This window comes from Lutra lutra, chromosome 7, assembly GCF_902655055.1.
Source record: "Lutra lutra chromosome 7, mLutLut1.2, whole genome shotgun sequence".
Lineage (NCBI taxonomy): Eukaryota > Metazoa > Chordata > Mammalia > Carnivora > Mustelidae > Lutra > Lutra lutra.
Window position 1 is genome coordinate 96,979,310 of NC_062284.1, and position 10,925 is coordinate 96,990,234.

Consider the following 10,925-nt stretch of genomic DNA (forward strand, 5'->3'; position numbering starts at 1 on the left):
TTCTCATGGATGTTTATTGAAGGAATATTTTTCTCTCTTCTCTTCATATTATATAGTATGTCAATTACATATATTATATAGTATGTCAATTCTTTTTTCAAAATATAAAAATAATCAAATCTCTTATTTCAAATTGTCTCTAAAAACATGTGGAGTGACTATAGCAGGGACCAAATTTAACATTATGAGCATGATAAATTTAAAGCAGATGTATAACTATGTAAATACCGTCAATTCACTTAAGTGAAAAAAACGAGCACAAATGAGAGCAAAACTTTGATAAGCAGTCATGATTTCTTCTAAATCGTTTGGACAATTTTATTTCTATTTTCTTTTAAACTGATGTAGATTTTTATTGAGATTAAATTTTAATCCATTCTTCCTGTTTAGAGGAAACATCTCCCTTAGCAAAAACCAAGCTGAAATATCTTGAAGAATATAATTAACTAAAACCCTTTAAAAACTGAAAATTAGAAGTGAAAAACACTTCAAAAAATATAAAGTTCTAAATATATATCATTGCATGAAATGATTAAATGCAGAAGAACTTTTAAGCCACTGTCTGTGTTTTAGAAAATTTAGATTTGCAATCAAAATGCAAGTATCATTTAGCTTTTTTTAACTAGTTATTAACACCAGGACACTGCTGCATTTTAATGAAAAATGACTATCAAATACTCATTTACCTTTATGATTCTCTCAGTGATTGGTTATTATACTAACTGTAACATTATTCAGTTTTAGAATATCTACTCCTTAAGTATCTTTCTTTTTTTTTATTTTTTTTAAAGATTTTATTTATTTATTTGACAGAGATCACAAATAGGCAGAGAGGCAGGCAGAGAGAGAGGAAGGGAAGCAGGTTCCCTGGTGAGCAGAGAGCCCGATGCGGGGCTCGATCCCAGGACCCTGGGATCATGACCTGAGTCAAAGGCAGAGGCTTTAACCCACTGAGCCACCCAGGCGCCCCCTTAAGTATCTTTCTTATGGGAACTATTCCCATTATAAGAAAACAACATGCAGTTATGCTCCCACTGGGTCAGAACCAAATCTGTGCTATAATATACCCATATTGAAGCCCATTTTACTTTTTTTTTCTTACTAGGCCTTTATATTTCTATGCTAGGAAGTATATCTATGTATTCTAATCACCAAATGTAAGCTGCACTTTAACATTATTAATGAAGTTGTTTAATATTAATGAATTTAAAGGGTGAAGAACAAAAACTTATTTTAAATATTTGAAACAGCAAGTTAGATAATTAGTTCTCATTGAAGCCATTAATTTTCACAGTACTATTAGAGCACTTATTAAACTCTTTTGATTACATTTTATATACTTGCTTAGTTAAGTGATTCTTAATTACAAAATGACATAGAAAAATTATTTCAGTTATATTTTTTCCCTCTCTAGTGCCTTGATTGAATAAATTTCCTTACATAAGGATACAATTAATATTAGCACTTTTTAATTTTAAAGGATATTTGACCATTTTATTTTATCATGATATATATACATATATATGTATATATGTACCCACACATATATATTTATGTGAGAGAAATTTTCATTAAAGTAACTACTAATGCAATCTTAATTGTGTTTATAGTTTAGCTTGGTATTTACCAAGACCACCTTCATAATCTAAACAGGACAGAAAACGGTACACTTTTAGATCAAACTGTTTCTTACTGAGAGTAGAGACTCAGGAAGGAAATCTAACAGGTGTCTATCTCTCTAAGCAAATAGAACTAATGAGGCAAATTTTCATTTTGCAGAGAATAAAAGGAAAGAGTAAGACACATAGCATCAATTAAGGAATATATGATAAAGCCATCTGGTTTGATGATGTAAATAGATAAGTTCCATATGCAGTTCTCAATATTGGCAGCATTGCAAGAGTACTAAATGAGCACCAAATCCACTTAAACACCTGCCGGGACACTCATGCAAGTAAAGCAAACGTACCTAGCTGATACTTGATTAATCTTGCTGACCAATGTATACTTCACTCACAAAGCAAACATCAAAGGAATCTGATGAACTGGATCATATATGACCAAGATGACTATTGGGCCAAATGTAACTGATAGAGTGGGTCTCTAGAAGTAGGTGACCATGAAACTGAAAAAAAGCGCAATATACAGAAAGCAATACTCCAGGTTGTACAAAAGTGTTTTATAGAATTTAAAGAAACAGTGTGCCAGCTTTCATGGACAATTATCTAAAAGGGAAAACAGAATAAAAGAATCTGGAAGTCCACGAATATGTAATGCTGACTTACCACTCACATATTGTACCAATTCATTGATTTATTTAACAAAGACGGTTTTGTTTTTTTTTTTTTTTTTTCCTTCTAGATATTAGGCCCCATTTTTTCTGAGGGGAAAATTAAAAAAAAAATAGAGAAAGAAACGCTTAAATAAACCAATGTATTTTTACAGAAAATTCTCCAAAAGTTTCAGATTCTAATTTAATATACAATGAAAAAAAATTTAAGATACTCCTGAGAAAATGTTTTGCATGAGAAGAAAAACATTAAGAGAAGTTTAATTATGAACATTTTATAGTCAAAATAAAAATATATGTACACTGGAAAGGACAATGCTCACTTCTGTTTCAACTAATAAAAAGCAATCTTAGAGAACAATGCAGCAAATTATGTTTTTGTAGCAGCAGTTCCCCAATTTGATGTACTCATCAGTGCACAGTGAAGATGTTTTTCATTAAGACATAGGAAATATTTGAAATTAGAACGATAATTATTGGTTATCTGATGATATTGCCAATATTTTCTTAGAAAACAATAACATGCTGGTTACCATGATTGCAGTTGCCTATATTTCTTATAGGCAAAATTAATTCTTGCATAATTAGCACTGCTATTGATTTTACATGTATTTATTTATTAGATATGTGAACTGAGTGGCATACATGGATAATATCTTTATTTTCATCCACATATTCATTCGTTAAACAAATATTATCAAGCACCTACTATTTCTAGACACTGGCATATCACTTGGAAAATGTCAGAGAATCAACCAGAGTTATGGACTTACGGATATATTTTAAAGGTAGAGCCATCTGAATTCCCCAACAGAATGAATATAGGTTGTGAGAGAAAAAAGAATCAAGAATGCCTCTGGAGGGCATGGGTGGCTCAGTCAGTTGGGTGTCTGCCTTCCACTCAGATCATGATCCTGGGGTCCTGGGATATAGCCCTGCGTCAGGCTTCCCTGCTCAGTGGGAGGTCTGCTTCTCCCTCTCCTTCTGCCTGTCCCCCTCCGCTCATGCTCTGTCTCTCTCTTTCTCAAATAAATAAATAAATAAAATCTTTAGGAAAAAGAAAATGATTCCAGAGTGTTTTTCCAGAGCAAAATTATCCTATGGATTCATAAGAGGAAATTAAAGAAAAAAAATGATTTGAGTGGAAAAGAAATATAAATCAAATTCCAAAGAACGCTAAACCAGAGCCATCCTTCATAGAACACAGCGATTAAAATTTTGGGACAGCCTTAGATGAGTCTCACAGGAACAAAAATAAGTAAATAGAGAAAACTCACAATGAGAAACAAAAATTGTATTTAAAAACTATGGAAAGAGAGAGGAACATGATAGTACCATTAGAGGAAAAATTAAGCTAAGAGAAAGCCTCACTTGTTGGAAAAGAGAAAGTAAAACAACTCCTCCAGTCAATAAAAGGTGTTACAGTGAAGTCTTATATACACAACAAACCACATGCATTAAAGATGTCAAATTTGAAGCAAACGGTGTTCTAAAATCAGGTCCTTCCACTATATTCATAGCTAGAGGAATAGGATCAGTAAGAATGGTAGAGGCGTCCCAGTGAGAAGCAAAGTTGAGGGAATTATGTCTCTAAATCGAAGAAACAAGTACAGAAAGAAGAGACAGATTTTGTCACCCCATGATCATAGGTATGAATTAATGCATAGTAACATCTGGAGGCAATCTGCTCCATATGCTATGGGAGAAGCATGTCCATGAGAAAAATAATTTTGACTTCCTACTCACTTCCAAAAATAATCTAAATAAATGTTCTTTATTCTTCCCATCAAATCAGAAGACTGGGCCTATAAGAATAACAGATACATGCAACAGAATAATATTTTTGGGATACTGATTTTTTTTTTTGCTTCCTTTTTCTCCCTCCACCCCCATCATTCCATTCAATTAGAGAGATACAGAATTATTATCTTGGGGTAAGGGATATAAGTTTGATAGAAAATAGAAAATATTCTGCAAGTCTTTGCTAACTTTTCTTTCCAAAGTACTACAGCCCTTGAAAAAAATTGGAACACTTCTAGCATATTTTAAATGTTTTGGTGAGTGAGATTTGAGGATTGCATATCATTTTGCTGGGGCAGTGTTCTTTATCTGGGAACAATAAACACCTACAGTATAAGCTAGACAGTTTCTCCTCTGCTAGCAAAATATTACTTAGCCTGAAATGTCAAAAGTGCTGAGACTGGGGAGCTCCTTGCTTTGGGGAAACTGGAGAATATTCTTTTAGTTTTGTAGGAAGACAGAGAATATGGGTGAGTAAAGAGACTAGAGGCAGCAGGGGATTTTGTAGGAAGTAATCCATTGACCTGGAAAGAGCTTTGGATGCTGTGTGGACATCTTGTCTCACTGACAACACCTCACTAGCTGACACCTTGAGGCATGGCACAGCCACAATAAAGGAAGGACTGTGCATTGTGTTCAGGCTAATGTGGTCTGAGCCTGGCAGAAATGGTGGCACTTTTGTATGTCAGGGAAGCTATAAATGATCTCATGTCTTGGGGCACAGAAAAGGTGGTGAGAGGTGACTGTGGCTGAAAATGCTAGGCAAAGGACAGACAGGAGCATTTCAGTGGAAAACCGGAGACAGAGGCCCAGGGGATGCTCTTTAATCTACCAGCTCTACAACGAAGCTGTGGCTTGAGGTGGATACAGAGAGCTGAGCCCTGGAAGAGAAGAAACTCAAAGAGGGTGCTGTCCAGCAACAGAGGAAATATCTCCCAGGAAGCCAGTGAAGTGTAGGACACAAGGAAAAGTTTTCATAGAAATAAGTTTAAAATCATTCTGTTTCAGGTGGTTATACTTGAGGTTGGGCTAGGCAAACCAACCATTGAAATTTCTAAAGCTAAATTTAAATATGTCAGATTAGGGAATAGAAAAAATTCCTTACTTTTTCCAAGTACAGGGTTTTAAAGATTAGGCTGGATGATTTTTAATAGAAGTCTGGATGAGCTTGTTGCTATTGTTTTGTTCTGTTTTGTTTTTGCTTTTTCTTTAATTTTGTGTTGTTTTTTTAACTTAGACATTCTAACTAAAATGGCTGGGATTGACAACATTGAATAATGCCATTTTGGAAACTTGTAGTCTCTTATTATCATTCTACCCTTAAAATTTCTGGCAGAACTTAGAGGGGTGGCAACAAAATAGAAGTTTGGTGTTTTTTGATTTTGGGGGATTTTGCCTGAATGAATTGATATCTTTATATCATGGATCTGTAAAGATATTAGTGTTACAACTCTCTTAAAGGCTTCGCTATTTAAGTGGCTTTTTAAAATATCAAATTTAAGTAACTTTTTAAAAATACCAAATTTAAAATATCAAATATGCTGTCTCGTGCATATCGTAGGTGTTTATCAGCACCCCTACCTACTAGATGCCAGGAATTCCACCCCACCCCAGTTTCCTGGTGACATTCAGAAATGGCTCCAGATTTTGGCAAATGTGTTCTGGTGGGGGGTGAGGAGGGGCACAAAATCACTCCCAGATGAAGAACGCTGCTCCAGCAAAATGATATCAAAAGTTAATAGCTGTGTCTTTAATAACTAAATTTACTAAGCACTGAGTATGTGTCAATGATTCAAACCTATGCAGACTGACATCAAAGTGCATTGCAGTGGGTTAGAGCTACCCTCTATCGCAGGATAGAAAGTTCCCAGAGCCTACTGTCTAATACTTCTAAGACTTAATACTAGCAGCAAGGAGTCTGGGGAATGAAATTTTTATTCTGGAAATTCATGGAGCCAGTTAAATTTGTAATGCTATGACAAAGGAAAAATCAGGTATGGAGGACAACTAGAAATCTGTGCCCCTGGCTAATTGGAATAAATAGTTAATTGTATCTCCTATAAAATCATTATCTTCATCTTCCCTCCTAGTATAAGAATCAATATTGATGAACTTGTCTAGATGATCTATCCTATACTAGATTCTCTATATGCTATGTGATTAATACTGAAATTTTTGTCTATTAAAATTAATGTAAAATCAGGCACCAGGATAGCTCAATGGGTTAAGCCTCTGCCTTCAGTTTAGGTCATGATCTCAGGGTCCTGGGATCAAGTCCCACATTGGGCTCTCTGCTTGGTGGGGAGCCTTCTTCCCCTCTCTCTCTGCCTACTTGTGATCTATCTCTCTCTGTCAAATAGATACATTTTTAAAAATTTTATAAAATTAAAAATAAATTTGAGGTTTGTTACCAAAAGGTATCCCTTATTGTTCTTAAGAAGTGCCTCTATGGGAATGCCTGACCCTTTTTTCCAAGGTAAACATTTTAACATCAATGTTAAAGTAAAATAACAGCATCCGTGAAACTAACAACTAAAGTACTATGTATGATTTGTTCAATTATTTTCTTTGTCATATGAAATCTAATATATTTTATGATTTTCAAAGAATATATGATGTCCCTCTTGCTGTGTCTATTGGCTGGAAATCAGGACTGCTTGATGGCAGAGTTTATGGCCTTCACTACCATTTCTGATCATTGCTGTTATGTGGGGAATCCTTGAGGTATAGTATGATATGCTAATTATATAAACTACCTTTTCTTTGACATTGCATTTTTTTAAGAGTATTTAAGCTGCTATTAAATGAGAAATGTACTAATGTTACCAATGGGAGAGTCTGTGTTGTGTGAATAGAGGTCTTGATCCTTGGATTCCTCACAAGAGCGTTTAGGTGGGAATCTGGGCTTGAATAAAGACAGCCAGAAGGGAAGTAGCAAGCATAAGCAGTTTTATTAAAGCGAAAGTACACTCTCAAGGTGGGAGAGCAAGGAGGTTCCATGAGGTGAAACTGGCCCTAGGTTCTTTAGGGATTGTATATTTGTTGTGTCTCTCTGGGCTGGGAGGAGCCAAGATATATGGAGGGTGGTCTCTAATGAAGTCTGCTTCTAAGCCTTTGGAGAACTTCCCCCAACAGGTTGGAAGGAGGAGATTTTGACCCTGCAAGGTTTGCTCCCCAATCACCATGGCAACCTTTTCCATGGAGATGGAGGCTGTAACTGTAATGCGAATGCATTAATGAGTCTAGGGGTTACCCTGAGGTAGAGGAAGAAGAGGAGAATGCATGCTTGAAACCAGTGGCTCTTGATCCGTCAGCCCCAAGGTCTTAGAAGCCACAGGTCAGGATGTTGTGTCCTTGGGTTTACTTATCACCATCCTTGCTCTGGAAATTTCTCTATTATTTCCCTCTAAGGACTTGGGACTTGGACTTGGAGTGTTCCTTCCACTGCTCATGTGTAGCTTCTGTGTAACACTAACTGATACTATTGCCTGTTTCTAATTTTTGTGAGATGGAATCAAGAGTTCCACTATTAAGTTTAAAACTGACCATGAACAATAATATATCTCTGCAATTATATTTGAAATCTGAAGATTTAGAGGCAGGGCCCTAGAGCTCTCTGGAATTAGTGTATTGTCATTAATATCAAGAGGAAGCTGTCTAGGATCAAGAAGCAAAACTAGGGGTGCCTGGGTGGCTCAGTCAGTTAAGTGACTGACTCTTGATTTCAGCTCAGGTTATGATGTCAGGATTGTGAGAACAAGCCCAAGTGGGCTCCATGCTCAGCATGGAGCCTGCTTAATATTCTTTCTCTCCCTTTTCCTCTGCGCTCCCCACACTTCCAGCATGCTCTCATGCTCTCTCTCTCTCTTTCTGTCTCTTAAAAAAGAGGGGGAAAAAAAAAGGCAGAAAATGTTTGTCAGGGGGAAGTATAAGAGTCACCAAATCAGTGTGAATGGGAAGAGTTTAAACACTAGAGAAGGCCCAGACAAGTAACACATTCCTGGGCAAGCTAAAACAACATGGGCTGCCATTGAATCATGAACTAATACTAAAACTACACACTAATTAGAATAGATTATTATTTGTCTTTTCTTTCTCAGTATATTTATATTCAAACTGTTAATACATAATTAATAAAGTTCTTTGTCTCTAGCCTATATTGTTTATTATAAGCAATCAGATTTAATAATAAATAAGTGCATTTTTAAGAGAGAAGTCAGATTAAGATACCAAAATGACATTGTGATTATCATTCTGGTAAATTTGTTTACAAAATGAAACAACAAGAATTCACAGCATTGTTTCCAGCAGAAGTTCTGTCTTGATTAAGCAGCAAATAGACCCACAAATATACCAGGATATAGAGTCTACCTTCTTGTAGCCCTTTCTGAAAATCATACCATGTTATCTTATTACTATGTTTGCTTGTGAAATATTTCTAATGCCATGCTCATGGGAACATTGAATATTGTGTACTTTAAAAATAACATGGTTTGCAAGCAGTGTCAGAGTTGTTGGGTCTTCATCCAAAAACATAATTTCCGGGGCGCCTGGGTGGCTCAGTGGGTTAAGCCGCTGCCTTTGGCTTAGGTCATGATCTCAGGGTCCTGGGATCGAGCCCCACATCGGGCTCTCTGCTCGGCGGGGAGCCTGCTTCCTCCTCTCTCTCTGCCTGCCTCTCTGCCTGCTTGTGATCTCTCTCTGTCAAATAAATAAATAAAATCTTAAAAAAAAAAACAAAAAAACAAAAAAAACCCCAAAAACATAATTTCCATTTTATGGAAATTCACCACATGCAATTTCATATTTTTGTTTTCACAGATAATCATGGATAGTTAGGAATAAACAGATTTTTGCCTTCTAAATGACCATGTTAACATATTTGAAATATATCTTCCTATGTGACATTTTCTTCTTCAACATAGAGTTTCAGCAAATCTGTCAATCTGAAATTCCTGTTTCAATGTCAAGTACAATTTTAATTCTTTTATATTTGGATTAAAAATTACATTTTGGGGCAGTGGACAGTAGTGGCAGGATGTTGCTAGCAGGGTGTTTAGCTTAATTGGCAAGTGAGCAATTTCCACTCACTATGTGTAAGAGCACATGGAAATGTCCTGAAGAATGAAGACTATGCTCTCTCCCGAGTTATGTCCACCAGCTATCCCCTGCCTGAGGTGGCCCACATCAAGAACCTCTCCACCAGAAGACTTTAGAAGAGGAGGAGAGGGCTTCCTGGAGCAGCCTCCCCATTAATGAAAAAGTTGAATTGTACCATATGAAGTTCAATTAGAGCTTTGCTGAAATGAACAGAAGCAGGAAAGAGTGGGAGATGGTTGTGGGTGCCGGCATGATCCTCACGACTTCACCACTCATTCTGATCTGGGAGAAGCACAATGTGTACAGCTCCATCCTCCACACATTGGAAGAGGAGTGGGTGACCAAGCAGACCAAGAGGATGCTGTATATGAAGGTCAGCCTGATTCACAGGTTCTCAGCCAGGTGGTACTACAACAAGGAGGAGTGGAAGAAATAGGAGGCTGCCACTTGCCTCCCCTTGTTCTGCCACCTCCAATGCATCTCCATGTATTGACTGGAAATGGTTATGTTGCTGTACTCATATTTAGTATTTATTATGCTAATAAATGAGCAGTTTATGTGAAAAAAAAATGCACTTTGATTTCTGTGGAACTCTGAGTAAATGTCTGTCTTAGATAACAGACCAGACTGTGATTGAATGTTTGATCTGCTCACAGTTTTCTGGGAAACATGTATCACTGCTCCATATAGATATTGTAAGGAAGTTGATGTTTTTGTAACTTTTACTAGTTCTCTCATTTGTTGATCTTGTCTACTGTGAAAACAGTATGGGATCCTCTTTTCTTTTCCAACATCCTCCTCAAATTTATTTATTTGGTATTTTTCACTTAATATATTCTTGTATCTATTTTAATAGTACTTTATTTTAATGCCTGCACATACAGGATGCTTTATGTTTCAAGGATCCTTTAAAAATAATATATTCAGACAGAACTTGAGGAGCAAGAAAATTTCAGTCTGCACAGGACTTATTTTCTGATACCTGCAATGGCTTCAAATAGCAGACAGTTCTACAGTGGCTTTCATGTTATTCCTTTTTATTCTTTTATTGCTACAACTGAAGTTTTAGAATAACCATTATTTTTCTTAAGTCTCTGATAGGATTTATTCTTACTAACTTACAAATATGAAAAGACCAAATTTTTAGGGATTTTCAGTGTAAATTCTAAATTGTGAAATTGAATACTGGAAAGTATGTGAAAGGCCCTAGATAAGATGGAATCAGAAATCACTTTACTTACCTTTTCAAATGACTCATCACTTTAATTATCAGAGCTGACTAATAGGAGTGAATAAGCATTCATTACAAATTTCAGTATATAAGGGCCTATCAAATTTTCCTCTTTCACATCTGGGTCTTCTGATATGTTAAGCACACATTCTCTTGGATTCTGTCTTAAGATCAATAAAACGTGGCCTCTCTGTCCTAGTTCATAAAATGATTGAATGTCCTTCATATGAACTTCCTCAGCAACTGGACTTGCTTGAACTTGACATGCACTCCAAGTATTTGTTGCATTTACTCTCCATTTATTTCTAACACTGAGATTAAAGTAATTCCATAGGAAGTTCTTGCTTCAAAAATAGTTAAGAAGATGTACATATGGCAAACAAGCATGTGAAAGATGATCAACGATTTAAAGATTTTATTTATTTAGAGAGAGAGCAAGAGTGCAAGCGGGGGGGTGGGCAGAGGGAGAGGAAGAACAAGGTTCTCAAGCAGGTTCTGCACTGA

General features: G+C 36.1%; 1 pseudogene; it reads left to right on the forward strand.

The window, feature by feature from the left end:
• Positions 1 to 7,273: 7,273 nt before the first annotated feature.
• LOC125104516 (cytochrome c oxidase subunit 4 isoform 1, mitochondrial-like) lies at positions 7,274 to 9,626 on the forward strand (annotated as a pseudogene).
• Positions 9,627 to 10,925: the final 1,299 nt, after the last annotated feature.